Source organism: Pagrus pagrus, assembly GCF_965226575.1.
Source record: "Pagrus pagrus genome assembly, chromosome: 14".
NCBI lineage: Eukaryota > Metazoa > Chordata > Actinopteri > Spariformes > Sparidae > Pagrus > Pagrus pagrus.
This window is the reverse complement of record NC_140198.1, coordinates 13,695,780-13,715,861: the sequence shown is the minus strand read 5'-3', so window position 1 is coordinate 13,715,861 and position 20,082 is coordinate 13,695,780. Positions and strand designations below refer to the sequence as shown.

At 42.2% G+C, this 20,082-nt stretch overlaps 1 protein-coding gene across 2 annotated transcripts in view; it reads right to left on the bottom strand.

Moving 5' to 3' along the window:
• flrt1a (fibronectin leucine rich transmembrane protein 1a) overlaps positions 1–19,864 on the bottom strand; it is a 44,306-nt gene extending 24,442 nt beyond the window's left edge. Inside the window, exon 1 of one of the 2 annotated variants that reach the window (XM_084373965.1) lies at positions 19,339–19,864. The gene's annotated coding sequence lies outside the window, so the exon portion shown is untranslated. The remainder of the gene's footprint in view (positions 1–19,338) is intronic. The other variant, XM_084373964.1, reaches the window with a different exon arrangement.
• Between the last annotated feature and the right edge of the window lie 218 nt (positions 19,865–20,082).

The following is a 20,082-nucleotide window of genomic DNA, read 5'->3' as shown; positions in this document are numbered from 1 at the left end:
TTGATAATTAAACTATTGCATTAGTAATTGTTTATTGTTTGTCAGGATTTCATGCTTTTCCTTATCTTAGACTAAAGCTGCAACAAATAATCAAATAATCGATTATTTGACTATTAAATCTATTGCCAACTTTTTTGTTAATTGATTTTAGTAACTTTTAAGACAAAAACAGTCGAAATGCTCTGACTCCAGCTTCTTAATTGTGATTGTTTTTTCTGGTGTCTTTACTCAAACTGAATATCTTTGGGTTGTGGACAAAATAAAACATTTGAGGACGTCATCTCGGGCTTTGGGAGACAGTGATCGTCATTTTTCACCATTTTCAGACATTTTATTCACCAAACAACTGATGAAAATAATTTAACAACTTAATATTTTACACAATAGAAAGCGGAATATCTTTGAAATATTAGTTGGACGTCTGAAGACATCACCTTGGACTGTGAGAAATCTGTAACAGGCTTTTAATTTTCTTATAACGTAGAGACAATATGCTACCCATTGAGATGCAATTGGCAGGTTTAATCAATAATGAAAATTATCGTTAGTTGCAGCTCTACATCTGACTAATCGATTAATCGACTATTCGGGTCAGCACTTTTTCAGCCTACAGTCTTTAAAGAAACAGATCTCCTGAGAAGCATTTTTTCCCTGAAGCGCTTTGAATGCGACATGCATTCAAAGAAAATTCACAGAAGAACTGAAGTAAGTATCAATGAAAATGTAGTGAGAATGATACCCTTCATGTAAAATGCTTTGTCGTGCAAACATAGGAGGCACGGTCAGAAATGAATGTCGCAAATGTGGAAAATCAAGCCGCACTGAGGCTGTTATGTGACGCGAAGTGCGGGAGACAAATTGCAGAGTTGCAGGCCGAAATGGTTCATGGCCTCGGCTGAGTCTGATAAATTCTGTCCGCTGTGCTCCACTAATCACTGCAGCCTGTCACAGACACGCCCTCACCCCCGGGGAGAGAGGCGGCGATCACGCTCCTGATCGCTGGCCGACCCCGCGTGACACACACACTTAAGGACACACCCATGCGGACCCCTCCACGCGCACTCAGACGTGCGCTCGTTGTGCATGAATTCGCTGATTGTCGGACAGATCACAATCAAAATACAGTTTTGAGTTTCCTCTGCCTCTCTCCCTGGTAACAGAACAAAAAACACTTCCTTTTTTTTCTGCCCCCCGTGTGTTTTTTGTGACTCGCAGGAAGCCAGAAAACGCACACCACAGCACAAAAAAATTTCCATATCTATCATTCTTAATCGTTTTTCTATTCCACCCCCATCTCGCACACACACACAAACACACTCAGTGCACTCGTTTGTAAGCCGTATCAGTGTAATTGATGCAATGACTGGAAATAAACAGGCAATTTAAGTGCTGGACACCTCACTGCTCTCTCTCTCTCTCTTTCTTTCCCTCTGTGTTTCCTCTTTGTCCGCTCGCACACACACACAGTGCCACACACACGTTGTGGGCTATCTTGCAATCGAACGAGGTGGAATAAGGGACAAGGTCAACATGCTGGGGAAAAAGAACGTGTGAGACGGAGAGGAAATTAGGCGGGATAAGAATAGAGAGGGACAGAGGGCACGCGGAAAATAAAGACTAATCTCACAGATGGTTCTTGTCTGGATGGCCTGTTTAATGACAAATTTACAGCCGCATGAGGGACAGAGAAACAGATTGTTTCATCACAGAGCAAACTGCATTTATTTTTTTATTTTTTTTTCGGGGGGTTTGGGCTGCTTTGACCACTGCGTGCGTTTGTTCATTCATGTCATTCAGAGGCCTGCAGCTCACAGGAGGTGCAGTTCAGCCGGCGCTTTCACCTTTCAAAATGTTTCCTCTGAAAAGTCTTCCCTGGCTGCGTGATGGGTCGCCCTCACTCGACCACTCAGCCGAGCGGACAGTGTTCCAACCTCTCCTGCCTGCAGCGAGCTCCGACCAAAAAAAAGACAGAAATAGCCCGAGCTGATCCGACCGGCCACGTCAATCTGAGCAGGCTGCAGCACAGAACAACACACTTTATCTGTTGGTCTAAAGATCCCTCGTGTGTGTGCATCCATTCACATGTTTAAGAACATCGTGTGCATCAATACGCTGACCCGTAACAGCACTAATTATTAAAACGCTACGTGTCGCCATGTGTAGTTGCTTGTCTTGCTCTGCATGTGTATGTGACAGCATTAATCTGTTAGCATCAGCTGGGAACAGTCATGCTGCATGAATATTAAAGGCGGCAGCCAGTGCTGTATGCTACACAGTTCATAATAAACAGGGTCTAATAATTTAATGGCTCTGCGTGTTGACGTACCCCATGGGCTGTCTGTACATGAAGTAATAGGGAAAGAAAGTCAAGTATAAAACGATACGGCAGGACTTGACAAATGGAGAACGGCAGAACGCAAGAAAAAGAACAGAGGAGGCGAGGTTTACGTCGCTTCGCCAAGGTTTCCGCCATTCTTGGTGAAAAAAAAAAGCCTCTAGAGTATCCTCAGTGGCCCCTGGGACCCAAACTAGGGCTGCATGAGACTGAAAAAAACTGACATTGCAGTATTTTGGTTTTCTGTGATATAAAGATACATATATTCTCCAGAAAACTTGAGTAGCTTTATTTGGAAATAACTGATCAGTCAAGAATAATTGGTGTGATTTTGTCAGGGAGTGCATTTCATCAAAGTAGGCCCTGCTTGATAAATTGATGAAGAATGATTGTAATTGGTGGTTCGCTGTGCATGCAGAGCTTGCATGTCACTCACGACAACAAACTCCCATGTATCCAAGAATCCTTACAATCGAACAAAATGATGAATTATCAGACAGACCTTTTGATAACAGATCATTTGCTTTACCTTGACGTAAGGTTTGGTGGGTTTCTGGTTTTGCCAGAACTTTTTTTTTGATTTGTGCCAACCGACTGTCAGGTGTAGCATGAAGTGGAGAGAACTAGCAGCATGTGGCTAATTAGCAAGAGCCCCGGGATAGCCAATCAGCTCAGCTCCATACATTTGGTGCTTCTGACTTAGTTAAGTTGGACTGTCGTTGTGAGAAATAAAGGCATGATGTGTCACAGTTGGCATGATGGACTGTAGTGCTGCTTTCATTCATCAGCTCTCATTATGTTCCTCTTGGAAGTTAGTAGTAGTTATGAAATCCTGTATAACCAGTCAGGTCAGGTATTAAGCCTCATATTAAACTGGTTTGACCATTTTTAAATCGGCCCAACCCTCCTTGGATCTGCCTAACACAAAGTACACAAGCCTTGTTATATTTACCTCTTCATGAAAATCTAATCTATCTTGATGGTATTGTATTGAAATTATAAATTCGAGTGTCGTGACAACACTACTACCAACCACTCAAAATGCTCTTTTACAACACTTGCCACATTCACCTATTCACACACACATTCATACTCTGATGGGCTGCCATGCAAGCTAACCCACTCATCAGAAGTGATACAATGCTTCCTCACAAAAGCGCCCAACGATATTTCAATGCTCAGCCGATCACACATCCACTCCTACACTGATGGAAAGCCTTCAGGAGCAAGGAGAGTAGATAATGTCAATCATCTACAGTCACAGCGACTAAACAAGAAGGATCCTATATTTTTTTTCCCGGGGTCCTCTGTCGGGTCAGCCAGGTTTTATCTCTATCACTAAAACTGTTGGTCTTCATATAACCATCATTTAGTTTCTGGGGGAAAAGCTCTCTGTGGATACTATCTCTGTGACCTTTGACCTCAGCACTGCTGCTCAGCCATATTTTCAGGACTGATGACATGTGCTATCCTGTTGAGAAAAATACAGTTGTCATCTTTCAAACTGTGTGTCCTTGACTCTACAGAGCCTACTGATGTACCCCACCTTGACTTGTGTCCTGACATCACACTGAAAAGATGTCACTGAATTAAATATACAGTCACTCCATTCAAAGGATTAATCGCTTCAGCACGGCCACATGCTTGTTTTTAAAGTCACAGTAATGTGTTGTGATGGTATCACCTGTATGGATATTTACACTGTGGACGTAGGGTGCAGCCTATCACCAGACTAGCATTAGTTCAGTAAGCTGTGCAGGTGGTGGTCCAGACTGGGAGCTCAGAGCACTGGTTGTTCTTGCGTACACTGCTAGCCAAGACGCTTTGGCAGGTAAACAAATATACTAACCTAGACCCCCTTTAAGTCCAAATATACAATTAATAAATACTCATTCACCCAATATTTCAAATGAAGTCATGAATCCATGTCTTTGTTTTTAGTGGCATTTACTTCAGTTACAACAGACTCGATTTTTTTAAACACGTCACATCAGTTTTATCTAAACGACTGCTGCCTATATTGTGAACCCAAACAACACATTATCCCCATTTAAGCTGATCCGGCAAACAGTGGTTTATTTACACATCCAGCACTTACAGAGCGACATTAGAATCATTTGGAGTCTTGTTTCTCTCCACTTGATGAATCTAAGTCCAATATTCACTCTCCTTTTAGCTCTATCTTAATCTCCACCACTTCTTCAGTAAAGGATCTGGCTCTTTGGACGCCACATGTTCCACAGTGTTCCCCGGCTAATTCTTCGCTGTGTCTGCCATTTGGTGCTGAGCAGTTAGTGTGCGGCGGGTTTTAAGAGATTAATCTCTGAAAACAGCCGCCTGCTGCGGCTCAAAACCACAACTGAATTGAACAATGAAGTTGCTGGCTGGACAACCAAAACAGTGTCCTTGGAGAGGAATTTCCATAGACCATATTCACACAGTGGCCATTTTCCCCTGACGTCACACTCAGGTTGGGAAGCTTGAATGCCAGGATAATGTTACGCTGCTGTGTTCCAGGTTGTAAGTTGTTTAAGTGTAGAGAAGCTGACTCATTGTTAGCATTTAAATGCTTCCTGAAGGACCAGCAACTGAACAGATAAGGGATTGTGAAAACCTGGAGGGACATCAAGCCATATTTCAAGGTAAAACAACATATTTTAAAACCCATTTGCTACTCCCCATCACTCCCAGGTCAATCAGGAAGTTTTGAAATTACTACAATTTGTCAGATTTCCTACATTTATACAACTTGCAACCTTGAACACAGCAGAATGACATTTGAGCTTTCTAGCCTGAGCATCATGGCCGCCATGAGAATAAGGTCAGTAGACGTTATCTGGTTCCCACATCTATGTAATAAACTGTAGCAACTCTGATGATTCACTAACTTTTCCTCCAGCGCTATCATCAGGCCAACATGTTTGATTTGTCCAATTCTTTGATTTGGTTTTGGCCTCAGCTGTACTTACAGTACTTACTATACTTTGTGTATAGTGCTAATTAGTAAATATGAGTATGTGAACACACTGCTAAAATGGTTAAAATGGTTAACATTACACTTGCTAAACATCAGCATGTTAGCATGATTATTGTAGGCACGTCGAAGTTAGCATTCAGCTCAAGGCGCTGCCGTGCACAGCCTCGCAGAGCAGCTAACATGACAGCAGACTGTCATTAGAAATGAAGTGTAAAATCAATGCCTGCATAAAAAGTTCAATTCAAAAATGTCTGACTCTGCAGCATGCATTAGGCAATTTGTAGCTCTCATGGTCCAACATGAGCCGGCATGATGAGTGGAGTTCTTCCTTTTCTCACCATCTTTCTATTTCTTATTTTGGTCACACATTTTCTTCACTGAGCTCGTTCTGTTCCACTGATATCTCACCTCTCTACCTCTCTCTCTCCTGACGTGCATGCTCATTCTCCCTTGAAAGACTTCACTTCTTGATGGCGGCATTATCGCCGCAACCCCCTGACAAACAAACCCCCACTCATACGACAAAGCACACTGACGCACACACACTTGCTACGCATACACACACACACTGCGTAGGCTATCTGCAGTGCCTCTACCTCATTGACCACAGTATAATACTTCATTAGCTATATAGCAGATTTTACCGTTCTAAGTGAGATTAGCTTCCTTTGTCTCCTTTTAGCCTCTGAAGAGCCTTGCTGCCATAAACCTTCGCTGCAGTCACAAAGCCAATAACCTCAATGTCAAGAAATTTTATGTTTTCCTGGCATTTTTTTTTATTATCAATTCATTCCTTTATTCGCTGAGAGTGTGCGTTCTGGAAGAGATCCATTGCCATATGACTGATTGTGACTGTGACACTGTAGAAATACGAATGAAGGACTCCCAGCGGGGTCAGTGGCTTCCGCTTATTAGTCAGAAAACAGAGAAACCTGATATCTATAAAAAGGGTTTGATGCAATTTTCGAAAAAAGCTCATAAATCATAGAATGTACTGTAACGTGTTTATATATTTAACAACTCTCTTCTGTAATATTAAACACCCACAGTATTAACAATCAAACTGCTTAAGGCTGTTCCACAAAGGGCAGCCATTTGTCTTTCTGCGCAGAGGAAAGTTAAAAAATTCAGGAGGCAGACCGGGGCCACTGAGCTCCATTTTAAACCTTCTGAGAAATTTTCAGCGCAATTGATCATCGCACTTCATTTCACAAAGCACAAAGCCTGAAGCGCGGGGAGAGGACTGCCCAGTGGCAGGAGGAGGGAAGGAAATCAGAAACAGTAAACCTGTCCATCTGCGCCCCGTCTGTGTGGGCTGCTGGTTATTGCACCCTGACAGGGCGTCCACACTGCGAGCGGCTGATGTGTCACTGTAATCTGACCGTGTGTGGGCGGTGCAACAGATTGCTCTGATTGCTTTTATGTTCTGGTCTTGTGCAGCGACAAAGTTTAGAAACGGGCAAATTATTAATGTTTTTGCTGCTTTACCGTCGCAATTATCAAAGCTGACGGCACACAAGCATTAATTTGAAACAATGAACTGAATGAAAGCTGTGAGCAGACGGTTTTTATGAAATACCAAAGAGGAAATGATTATATGTGAAGCTTAAAGGTCCTGAGACAAAGATTGTGGCAATGTACTGTATATAATGACACCACTTATTGTATATATACAGTTTGAGACAATGATCACATTTACTAATATTACATAATATACTTATTATACATAAGAAGTATTTTCATCTACACCTTTCTCTAATTCTCCTGTTCTAACTTCGCTTTCTCTAAAACATTAAATGTTCGTGACTAAATGAGCAAAGATCAAGGTAAAGAAAACATCTTCGTTACTCAGAGTTATTTATCAAGAGTTTAACACACAAGAAATCTGCTTTATCAGGACTGTTGGAGCGTGGGTGATGGAGCTAACTGACAGTAACCACACAACACAGAATCAGAATCTGTGTTGCTGAATCCTGATTGGTGCACAGAAATATTTTGTCTCACCTTCTGAAACCTGCGAGAGGAGCACAGAGGAAAAACGAACGACTGAAATCTCTGATATGAAATAACTAAAACTGTCCAAACGTTCATGCGGGATCCCATCACTCGTAGTTGAAACACTGATCATGAATATAAGCTCAGAGAGGACTGCAACCTGTTCTCTGTGCACATGACAATAAAGCTATGAAGCTTTGAGTTTCCCTTTTTTTGATAGTGGACAGTGGAGAGCTGACAGGAAATGAGTGGAGAGAGGATGGATGATAAAGCAACACATCTCCCTCGACTGGACTAGAACCAGTCTCATCGCCAGAATTAATGATGGCATTGAATTTTCTTCTGCACACCACATCTATGTTACATTTGCAAGTTTCACATGTTAATAATACCTTTCCTCTTTCCACGTTTCCTTACTTTTCATGGTTTGAAATTTACAAAGCCAACATTTTATTCTGGTGACTAGGGTACTCTACTACTGAGAGACGTTGGAGTTAAATGGTCAGCATCTTAAACTCCTTTGTCACCAGGACACATTTATTTCTGTAGCTCAGAAAACATCTTGTGAAAAGCATAAAACTGTAATCGGCTTCTCGGCCGTTTTTTCATTTTTCACATATTGGTCATAGATTGAAGTCACAACAAAATTCAGATCTGTTTGGCTGTTGATCAGTTGTTTCCAGCTACTCACATTTCTGTTAACATGTCGATCATGTTGCTCACAGTGTGTCTGAACAATGATTCCCACATGCTCCCTTTCATTTCATACATTTTTAACATACCCAGTGTTATTTTGGGCTGATCCCATTCGGCTCTCCTTGCAGTATAAGAGCAGCGTCCTGCTCGTGAGCCATTTCCCTGAGCTCTCCGTGACGGTTTGTGAATTATTCATTTAAGCATGATTGACCGAGGGATTGAATTACGGGACTGATTGATCATTGGGCTCGTAAAAAAGGAATCCCAATGACCACTGAAACCTAAGTGTGACTTAAATGACTGAGGGCGGAGCGGTCAGGGACGTGCTCAACTAGTGCGGGCTGAAAATGCATCACGACATCCATCACTCTCGTTACTTTCTGGACTCGGTAAGATATAAACTGAGGGGCTGAATAATACAAAATACGAATAGGAGAGGGATGAAGAGGCAACAGATTAGTAACTCAGCAACTAGCAATTATTTATCCAAATGATAAATGGTCTTTAAAATATCAGTAAAATGCACACACCAAAGATATTTACTTTACCACCACTGAAGACCAATGTGTAGAACAGCAGAAGCTCCCCTCTCCCACAGAAAACACTGTTCCTGAAACGCCTCGCCTGTGACATCACACAACGTCACCGTGTCACACATTTGCATAATTAAATCTTTGCAGCTAGTTTGGCACGTAAGAATTGATTTAACACAGCTGCTCTGGTGTTGCTAGCAATGCTGGCTCAGGCGTGTGTGAGCTGACCAATCAGAGGAGACTGGGTACAAGGGAGGGGGGCCCTTAAAGAGACAGGAGGTAAAACAGAGCGTTTTAGACAGAGGGGGACAGTATGAGATAATTGATGTGATGTGCTCTCCTCCTGTCCTGTGCCACAAACCGCCACTGATCTCCCTTCATGTGTCAAAAAGCAATTCATCAGATTCCCAATGAAATGCAAAGACACACAATGTCATGTGTGGTGTGAAGGCTTCGTGCGAGCTGCCCTGTTTGCTTTGGCGATTATAAAAATGTCTCAGCTGTCATTGCATAAATGGTAGTAATCATCGTTCAATAGCGAGATGTTAACACTTTTAACTGGTGCCAACATTCACACAGATATCAGATTTATATAGAAATGTCTGTGAGCTGTCTCCTGCAGATTATTGCTGCTGGTGTTTCTGTGTCAGCCTCTGATTCTCTGCGTCTCCCCCATCAAAGCAGAACAACAAATCTCTGTATCCCTGATTTTTTTTGATTAATGCCTGTCTTGCATTATCCCTTAAGGTTAAAGTCTGAGCCCTGTGTTTTGCCTATTTCTTTTTTCTATTTTTCTGTATTTCTGCGCTGCTGGACATCCTTCTGTACCAGAATAATCCCAGATTACACATAGATATTGAGTGCGTGTATGCGTGTATATCGTTACATGGCGCACATTTTGTCTTCTTTTGCTCTCTATGTACGTTTGATCTAATCTCGTGCCTTGTAATGTCCTCTTTGCAATCGCTGACCTCTGCACCTCCGCAAATTGTCGTTAAATTCAGCAATCCAGCTCCCAGAAAACACTAATCAGATCTTGGATTTCCAGTGATGCTGTGGAGTCTACATTAACCGGAGAAACTGACCCAAATGTCACTTCCCATTTAGAGTGAAGGAAGGAAGGAAGGAAGGAAGGAATAGGGAGAAATAGCTGTCTGCCATTGGGGAAATCTTAAAAATAACAAATTGTGGAAAATTATGAAATAATATCATGGTGACTGCTGCCACTTACCAGTCAGAATGTCACATATTCAAGCTCAGTATCAGCTGAACATCCATATGTGAGTGTTTTCCGCACAGCGGGGCGCAGGACCGCACTCACTGTTTGTATAATAAAAGGTGCTGTTTGCATATTGCAGAGTCATTACAGGAGATGTCTTCCTTTTGCTCGGTGCTATGAAGCTCCTGGATTTAAAAGCGAACTGCGGCCTCTTTTTTTTTTTTTTAGGAGAAAGAAAAAGGGAAGAAAAAAGCCACATGAGCAACAAAGCAGAACTTAATTATTGCTCCAGACAGAATAAAAAAGAAACGAATCGCAGCAGCCTTCCAGGGGCACTGAACACAAACATCTTCATCATAAAATGTTAGCGTATAGGTAAATGATTTTAGGATTAATGAATCACTGTAAATATAGAATCAGTCCACATGAAATTGTTTCTTCCTGATCAATTCCTCTCTATGTGCTGCTGCTTTTATGGCAGCCGCCCGCACGGCCTCTGCCTCGAGCCGGTCCCACCGGATTCATTTACAGGCCTTCTGTGAACGACGTACTGTTGCATGTTTTAATGGCCACAAAGCTGTGTGGGCAGCAGGGAGTGTAATGTGTGTTGCGTGTGCTCGAGCCGTCCAAAGAAGAAAAAGAGCAGCGATAGGAGACACAGAGCCGCAGCACGCATGAGTCAGTCACGTTCAAAATGTGTATTTTCTCAAGTCAGTTGGCAAATATCTGCACTTGGGTTGGCATGCCCACTGTACCCTACTGGCTGCCAGCTGTCACTCAGGAAGACAGAAAGATGGAGGATAAAAAACGAGATGGAGGGAGGGAGGGAGGGGAAGTGGGTGGGCGGGGGGGGTAGAGGGAGTGGTGATGATGTGAGGACACGGGCCCCGAGGCTTTCTTTCTCTCTTGTTTCTCATTTGTCTCTCTGATGATAACAAAAAACATGGCAGCTCGAGAGACGAGAGGTCGACATCAGAGGGAAAAAAGAGGAGGATCAGCAGCGACGCTGAAGGAAAAGAAAGCGAGAGAGAGGGAGCGAGCTGAAAGGGGATATGGAGAGGAGCGACAAACCATTTTTCATGGCAAAATTACGAAGTGTGCGGGCCACAACACGGGGATTGTTAATGCAATGGTCCAAGTGAACGCACCCTGGGGCTCGCCATGACGTTAACCATATGCAACAATGTGGTGTTTTATGCATACGGTGCACAAGAATAAAATTTGAGCAAGATGAGTGGAAAATGTAATGAGAAAGGTTTCGTCTTGACGCCACATCGGCTGCATGTCGGTTTGTGAGGAAGTAAATAGAGTCATTCAGATTTTTAGCGTCCCGATTAGGATCAGACCACAAGTAAATGACAATTAAAAGCAGAAAAACACAAAAAATGAAGCATACATTTTCAAGAAAAGTAGGGCTGCAGCTAACGATTATTTGCATTGTAAATCTGTTGATAATCTTCTTGATTAAAGGAACCTTTTTGGGTTTTTTTCAGATTTTGTATTCAGTATGTTCTTGTGTTGAAAAGGTCAAAGCCCGCACCAACAGAAGCTCTTCTCTCCCACAGAAAACACACGCAAGAATTAATTTAGCACAGCTGCTCTGTTGTTGGTAGCCCTGCTGAGTCAGGCATGTGTGAGCTGACCAATCAGAGGAGACTGGATATTCAGGAGGCGGGCCTTAAAGAGACAGGAGCCAGAGGGAATACAGTGCTGCAGCAGTGGACAGTATCAGAAAACTGATGTGTTTTTTGAGCACTAAAGCATGTAAACCTGTTCTAGTAGTAACCCAAAATTAAATTATATACCTGAAAATGAGCATGTCTCCTTTTATCGATTCGATTTTTGGTGTATGAAATGTCAGAAAATGTTAAAACTGTCAGTCAGTGTTTCCCAAAGCTCAAATTGATGTTCTCAAATGTTTTGTTTTGCCCACGACCCAAAAAGACATTCAGTTTACTGCCATTTAAGAAGCTGGGATCAGAGATTTTTGACTTGTTTTCTCTTAAAAAATTACACAAACCGATTGATCGATTCGCAAAATAAAAGCCAATCAATTTAACAGCTGACAACTAATCGATCAATCGTTGCCGCTGCAAAGAAAAGCTGGTTTTCTACTCCTGTGTGATGAATGAAGACCATTGTGAACCCCTAATGGAGCCTGCTGGACTCACAACACACTGTACAAAATGTGATGTCATGACTTCTTTCTCTGACTTTGTGACCATCAATCACGCTACAGTCACATGACGCCGCACAGAGCGAATTTCAGCTTAGTTAATCCAAAAGAAGGATTCAGCAGCGTGGGCGAGAGGGTTTGGGCTCAAAGTACTGTACGTCAGCACGTCCTGTACATTGGATATGACATGTGGTTACTTGATGTTCTTTTCAGTGCCGCAGCAGATTTGGAGATTAATAGATTTCTTGAAGCCTTTCATGTTACACAACTGGGCAAGACGCATGCAGATACTACTTGCTCATATTTCTCCTCGTGGGAAACATTAATATTTAATACCTTTGGCCCATACACTAGTTTACAACTGAGCAGCAATCTGCAGCTGACAGCTTTTGAATTTGTGTGTATAATTTTGTCAACAAATGTCAGATACAGCTCTATTACCAACACACCAAACCCAGCATGCATGCTTCGGCTTTTCATGAGACACTCATTTCTGTGATTTACAGGGTACAAGTGGGTCTGACACATCACTAAATCATGGGTAGACACATTCTGCGACTTCTGCTGGATTTAAAAGCTTCAGTGTTTACAAATGTTAATACTACTGGGCCTCAGAACGCTTCCTCCACGTCTCATTTAGAGCCTTAACCACCATTAACTGCTCTCGTTTTGCATTTTAGCTTTTGAATCTCGCAGCTTTCTAAATTTAAAATAACTGTTGTGATTTTCCAAATCACTCGTGCAAATAGTAATTATGAGCCTCAGACTGTCAGTCTCTCCTGTATTGTACAATACGACTTTATTATTTGACAGTTGGATTTTTTATTAACTGACATGAACAATATTCCACAAAAAAGAAATTAAAAAAAATCTTTTTTATGCCTAAACAAACTAAATAAACAAACTCTCTTTGCTTTCATGACTGAATAAACAAACTGACCTTAAAGGAAAACACACTTTCATACTGTTTTACTTTGTTTATATGTGGCGGACCCTGCCACCTTTCCTCTGAGAACAGTGTTTTTTTCTTCTCCAAAACTACATAGTGCCCCTTTAAATTAAGTATTTTTTTGCTGCATGAAAGAAGAATTGTTATTTTACTGAGATGAACAGTGTCTGTACAAAGAGATGTTACATTTAAATCAGTTATGAGCTACACATTATTTAAAAGTTGTTGGTTTGGGGCTCATTCAGTGTTTTTTAGGGCAAAATGGTCCAAAAATGCGTGAGACAGAGTTTTAGTTCGGTTCACATGCTAGAAGAACATCTTTCCAATGGGAGGACGAGCTCCTCCAAGCAGGCACAAGGTTTGATTTCTTCATTTCTGCATTGAATATGATCAACGTTACATCTCCTGTTTTTTTGGACCCAGAGCGAGAGTTCATAAAATGAAGGACAAATGAAAATCGAGTGAGAATGTCATTTTCTTTTTCGGTGGTCTCTCAACATGGCAGTGTAATGTATGAAGGGGGAGATGATATTGCCTGTGGTAGAACAACACAGGCTCTTTTGAGACAGAAGAATTGTGATTTCATTCCAGCTCAGTAGACTCTCACAAGCAGCTTCCAGCTATTGATGTCTGTTCCAACAACTATTGTTATTCGACATTCAATTCAGGGACTCTAGGACAGCGCTTTTAAAAGTAAAGACACATATTGGATGATTCAATGATGACCCACACATCCTCACACGGCTTTGATCTGCACAGAGCTTATTTCTACAGTACGGATGAACTGGTCAGTCTGCACGCACAGCCGAAGTAGAGCAACTCAGAAACTCACAGCCTTAACCCAGCTTTCTGTTTTCAACGCGGCGGCATTAAGAGATTTTTCTTCTGTAAAAATGGCAGACATTCAAATTTTCAAAAAAGACTAAATTAATGCAGGAAGTCATATTTCTTTAGCCTCGAACCACAGCTAATGGTTGTATCAGCACCACAGCTGATGTAATCAGGGAAGGATATGCGCTGCACACACAGCAAGACTGAAGCATAGCAGGGGAGGGAGAGCAGTTCCTGTCTGGTCTTTTTACTGATATTATGAAATTGTCAGTTTCTCGTCTTTGCACCTGCACTGGCTTAAAATTCAATTTCAGTATGCGAGCTGAGATCTCACAAATTCAGTTTCATATTTACCAAAGCCTGTGATTTGATTGGTAGGATCGATAGGAGTGTCTCTGCGCTGAAGGACGGACTGTTCGAGTGACAGCAGGAACAACAATTCCCAACCAGATGAACTCAAGTCCCCCTTCACCACGAGTCATGTTCACAGGGTGTTTAGACCCATTCAACAGGATGTCCTTTCATGGTATTAAGTAGGCTATATAACAGTGGAAATGATCATGACAATTTAACCTATTTATTCATCATAGTTAGCTTACAATTTTAACCTTTTATCAATTACATTTTGCTAACTATTTCGACCATTTATCACTCAAATGTAATCAACTATTTCAACCGTTTAGCCTACCTATCACTTTAACAATTAACCTAGGTACATTTTAGCTCACTATTTCAGCTACTATCCATTACTTTAAGCTAACAGTTTTAACCAATCAACTAGCCTTCATTTAGTCAACTATTTCAACCATTTAACTATTACTTTTACTTCTTAAAGTTAGCTTTTAAACTAACTAGCCTATTTAAAAAAAATTAACCATTAGGCTCTGCCTACTTTTAGCTATTTCAACATTTTAGCCTATTACTTAAAGCTAATTATTTCATGTATTTATCCATTACACTTAGCTAATTATTTTAACCATTTATCCATTAAATTTAGCCAACTATTCACAACATTTAGCCTACCTAGCCTATTACTTTTAGCTATTTAGCTATCCACTCACTATTAGCCGACTATTTCAACCGTTTGTCTATTACACATCGCTAACTATTTCAATGTCTCTCTTCTTGTGGGTTTCATGCACTCTCAGTCTCAACACTGAAGTCAACATGCGTTGGCTACATCAAGACATCAAATCAGGATGTCTGTTTGTTAACACTGAGCTACAATCTATCCACGTACCGTCTATCCTTTCATGTCAACACAGACGGTGGGACATGAAGGAGCACCAGCATTGATGAAAAGCGTGCATTGTGTAATAGGTAATAACTAGTGATCATTACAGTCTATTTGTATGCTTTCACTGCTTGACTTCATTATGAAACGTGTAATGTGAAATGACATGTTTGAATGTCCATTTCATGCATCACAGCACCTGAAAATACTTGTTTTTTCTGTAAGGTGGCTGTTAAATTACATGCTTGGTTGCAGAGAAAAGGCTAATATTGAGAAAAGCTGACTTTGATTGATTAAAGTGATTGTGTAATATATTTTTATTTTTGTCAAACCTTTAATCATATTTCGGATTTCCTTCCACGAAAAGAGTCTTACACTGAAGACTGCGTTCTGTTTAAGGTGTAAATAACTTTCCCGAGGATAATATTGATTGATTAGTATATAATATTTCATGCTAATTTGCAATCAGCATTACGACAATCAAAAGCAATTAGGCGACAATTGGAAATGTTTACATGTCCATTTGTATTTTATTTGCCTTGGAAGGACTCCGTTTTGGAGTGCATGTGCTGATATCGCCATTCCCACTCTGCCAAATAAATAGCGCTCATAAAACTCGGGCGTCTGCGGCACAGGATGGCAGGAAGTTTACAATAAATGTCTGGATAAATCCACAAAAGACACCGTTGCCAACTCTTCTCCAATGAAATACACTAATGGCTGCTCAAAAAGGCACACGAGGAAGATGATGCAATGCCTTAATTTGCATGTTAATTGGGTTAATAAGTGTGTAACATCAGAATGAAAGACTTAACAACGTGAGAAATAGAGAGATGGATGCTGTGAGCGGAGAGTGAGCAAAATGGAGATGCAGTTGCTCCATTAGCTAAAGGTAGAGAGACACATCCTGACACAAGCTGGCCCTCTCTGCTCTCCCAGCCAGCTGACTAACACTGATCCAATGAACCTCAGTTTTGTCAGCAGTAGTTCAACGTGCTGTTTATCCTGCAAATGTACAACTAATTAATTTGTGGTCATGGCCAAAGATAAAGGCAGTCCAGCTCAGCGCAGGCCTGTGGCAAGGGTACAACACCAAAGGCTCCACTGGCTTCAGAAAGCCCTCCCTCTCCTTTTTCTTTCCTTCCCTTCCTCCCCTCTAACGCTTTCACCGGAGAAGAGAGGGACTGTGTTCGTGTTCCTGCTGCTGCAAAATGCAAGTGGCTCGAGAATGGCTTTGATTAAAACAGCTAAAACTGTTGCAAAACGTGACAAATTCCTTAAAAGCTATAGCGTACGTATGCCCACAGAGATTTTGCATAAATCGTCTCTCTAAAAAAAAGACTTAAAGACTTTCTTTAAAGGGGCACTATGTAGTTTTGGAGAAGAAATTCAAAGTCAGAATTTTAATAACTACAATATTAATGAGGTGATAATACGAAGTCAGAAATATTTATTTTTCCCACAACTGAATAAACAAGGAAAATAAGGTCGCGGGAACGCTGTTTGAATCTACAAAGCTAGATTTCCTCCCCAAAAATACATAGCGCACCTTTAATGGCGAAGGTATTGGTCAGTTACCTCATAGACGATTTATTTCAGAGTACTCCTTTTTACACCTATCATTGTAACGCATGCACATAATTTTAGTAGCGCTAATTGGTGCTCATGCATCTCCCTAATCAGTGTTGTTTTAACACTCTGGCACTGAAAATAACACGGTGGGATTCTTGGAATGACTTACCTTGTAATTAACAAGCTCAGTCAATAGACTCCTTAAAGGTGCTTTCTGTCAAAATCAATCTGAACTTTATTCCTATGAGCGGTTTTAATCCTGCTTCTCAATACACCTTCAGTCTGTTCTGACAAGTTTTCACCTGCTGCCCACCACAGACACCGCAAACCATCAATTTTTCAGCTGTAATGGCAACAATGGGTAGCGGGAAGGCTGTCATTCCTATAATGACTGTGCTGTCATGAATATAATGGCTATGCTGTTATGTTTTATAGACAGGAAGTTCCCATATTCCCCGTGTAGCTGAGGGGGGGCTAGCTTTGCTGGGCTGCAATTGCAGTGTTTCGATGTGGTTTTCGTGAGGTTGTTTGGGGGGCAACACTGAGGCAAAAAGGAGGGAAGGATGCAGATTTGGATGTTCGGGTTCGTATGTTGCGTCTCTGATCCGCCATCTTCGTCATGAAAAAGCCACGCTGATGTTACGTGACATGTGTTGAAACTAATCTGTCAGAAATCAGGACAAAATGATGTGGACATCAGTCAAACGTCAATAACGTCAATGAGTCAAATGTCAGTCAGTAAAGCTACCTTGCTTTCACAGCCAATTGAAGCGAGCAGTAATGATTCAGGACTGGCTTATCACTGGCAGCAACAATACGAGCCTCCTGATTTGCTACAGGTTGCCAAGTAAAGCACACTTACAGCGAGCTGGTCATTATTGAGAGTAAGCCCCGAGGGGAAATGCAATCATGAATGGCTCCCTATACATTATTCTGTTTATTACATAGCTGCTCACCAGAGACGTTAATCATCTGACACAATGTACTGATTTTAAATGTTTTTCTTTAATGCAATGGAGTAATTAACAAGGCCGCTCAGGACTGCAGCCATAGAAACGTTTGTGACTGGCGTCCACGGACAGACCGGCAACATTAACAAAGCCGACGGCAAGTCGGTAATAAAAAGGACTGTGCTTTGCAAATCAATCAGTATTCAAGGACAACTTCAAATCAACAAACACGAAGAAAAAACACAATGAAAAGACCAAAACTCATCAATAACCGTGTTAATGATCAGGCATCTAAAGAGGCTCCATTGTGCCTGAGCTCGTCACCCAACTGCAAATCTCGCCTGCATATGTATCGATGCATGTTGAAGCCCATGCAAATCGATTCGGCAGCACTCTGCAGCATCAGCAACGGAGTTACAGTGCAACCAGAGGGATCTCTTCTAAAGGAGGCACGGGCAAGTCATAAGACTGAGCGGTGTAATCAGCGAGGCCATTCACCACGACTGCCATCATTACTGCCAGACGCAGGCCTCGGTGCCAGCGAGTCACAGGGTAGTCTGTCCAAGAATATCTCATCCAACTTTCGCAAGATGAATTCCTTCGGAGGTGCCATCTGTTTGTCTATCGCAGGATCGAGTTATTGCAGCAGACGTGCCTTATTGCTCTCTATTCATGTGAGTCCTGTGTGGTTCCACCTGTGTGAAGTGGCAGACAATTTCTCCCACCTTCCCCCTGATATTCAGCACGAGTTGCATTGGAGATGCGGTCTGAATATGCTGCACTGGGCACCGAAATCCTTTCCACGATCAGACACTGAAGCTTGAAATTTTTGGGTTTCCTCTGAGCTCTTAAAAGAGCTTCTGTCGTGACGTTGAGCCATGCATTAACACGAGAGGCTCGATTTTAGCAGCGATTAGACGGAGTAAAATGTTTCAGCTCAGCGAGGGCGTGAGGCAAAGAAGCTACGGACACATGAGCACAATGTTTCTTCTTTCTCACATGTTTAGATTTACTGCACGTTGTGTTGGTTTCTGCTTTATTATATCCAGCTGTTTGACCAACTTAATGACAATTTAATGGGCATACATGGGGGGAGGCAGTGCTGCTGCTCCTGCTGCTGCTGCTGCTGCTGCAGGAGTAATATATGCAGTAATTCAGTCCACAAGTCAGATAAGTCAATGGGAACCTGGTGAGTGGGTGTGGGGTGTGGGGGGGCTTCCAGGTTATCCACAGCTCACCTTAACTTCACGATCTTTCATTCAGATCTGAAGCAGGATGTGTCTCCTTTAAGTCATAGACTGTTTGGATGGATTATAACTAAACTGCAGACATTAACTCCATCAGATATCACAGACATATCACAGCTTGATGAGATAGGCTGTGTTCTATTTCATTTTTTATTTATTTATTTATTTATTTTGTCTTTGCATGAAGACCTGCGCCAATCACTGCCTGTAATCCCTGTACAGCTTTTATGTTTTGTCTTCTCCTTTGTTTGAATTGACATCCAGAGGAAAAACCGGGCCTCCGAAACCAGAATCTCTGCTCTGCTGCTCACACATCTGACAGAAACACGCATCCTCAATCAAAGTGCCTTGGCGTTTTTTTTTGTGTTGTTTTTTTTTGTTGTTTTTTTCTTGCAAAGAGGGCGATCGTCTTGTCTCACAGACCTTATCATCATCTCCTGAGCCGAGCCTCCTCAAACACAAGGCAAACGAGTCAAATACTTGTTGGACTAAACGGCGCAATAAAACACAGATGAGTGATCCCTCTCTCCTCTGCTTTCTTTTCTTTTTTTTTCTCTTTTTTCTCTGGCTACATGGGATGATGGAGAGCATATTGGCAGTCCGCGCACATCAATCAAGGCTTACCTACCGGATGGTGCTTCGGCTCCACGCTCGCCTCGATGCGAAGTCCCCTCCGATCTGGCCGCCCTTCCTCCCCCCCGGCACGGGTCCTCCGGTGTCCTCCACAAGCAGGTGTGACCACAATCTCGCCTTGTTGTATTCCCATATGTTGTCGCCAGCGCAATTATGAATGCTCCGGTTGATGGGTGACTGGATAGCCTGTGTGATCATGTGCTGCCAGCTCCTCTCTCTCCCTCTCTGTCTCCTCTCTGTAACTGCTCCCTCCGCCCGATTATCTCCCCGCTGCGGCACTGGCTACATGGTAATACGGAGGAATAAAACGTGCCTGACTCGCTATAGCGAACTTGCGCGCCTTATTATGGCAATTAGTCGCCGGACCGGTCCGCGCCCGCTCATCCGTGCACCCCCTGTTTTTTTTGGGTTTTTTTTCTGTTGCGAAATCTGCTGCCTCTCAGCGAGATGCGCTATTTGCACTGAATAAATTGCCCCCGAGACGCTTTTTATTTTCTGAAAGAGAGAGAGAGAGAGAGAGAGAGAGAGAGAGAAAATCTGTCCAATCTGGCTGTCTGAGGCTGGAAAGAGGAGCAGAGGAGAGGAGAGCGGAGAAAGACTGAGGCGTAAAAAAAAGGATGGAGAGGATTAAAAGAGGAGGAGGAGGAGGAGGAGGAGGAGGAGGCTGGAGCACATTTGTGAAAGCCTTTCCTCTATATGTCATTTGAATAACAGTGAGACATGGTGCATATTTCC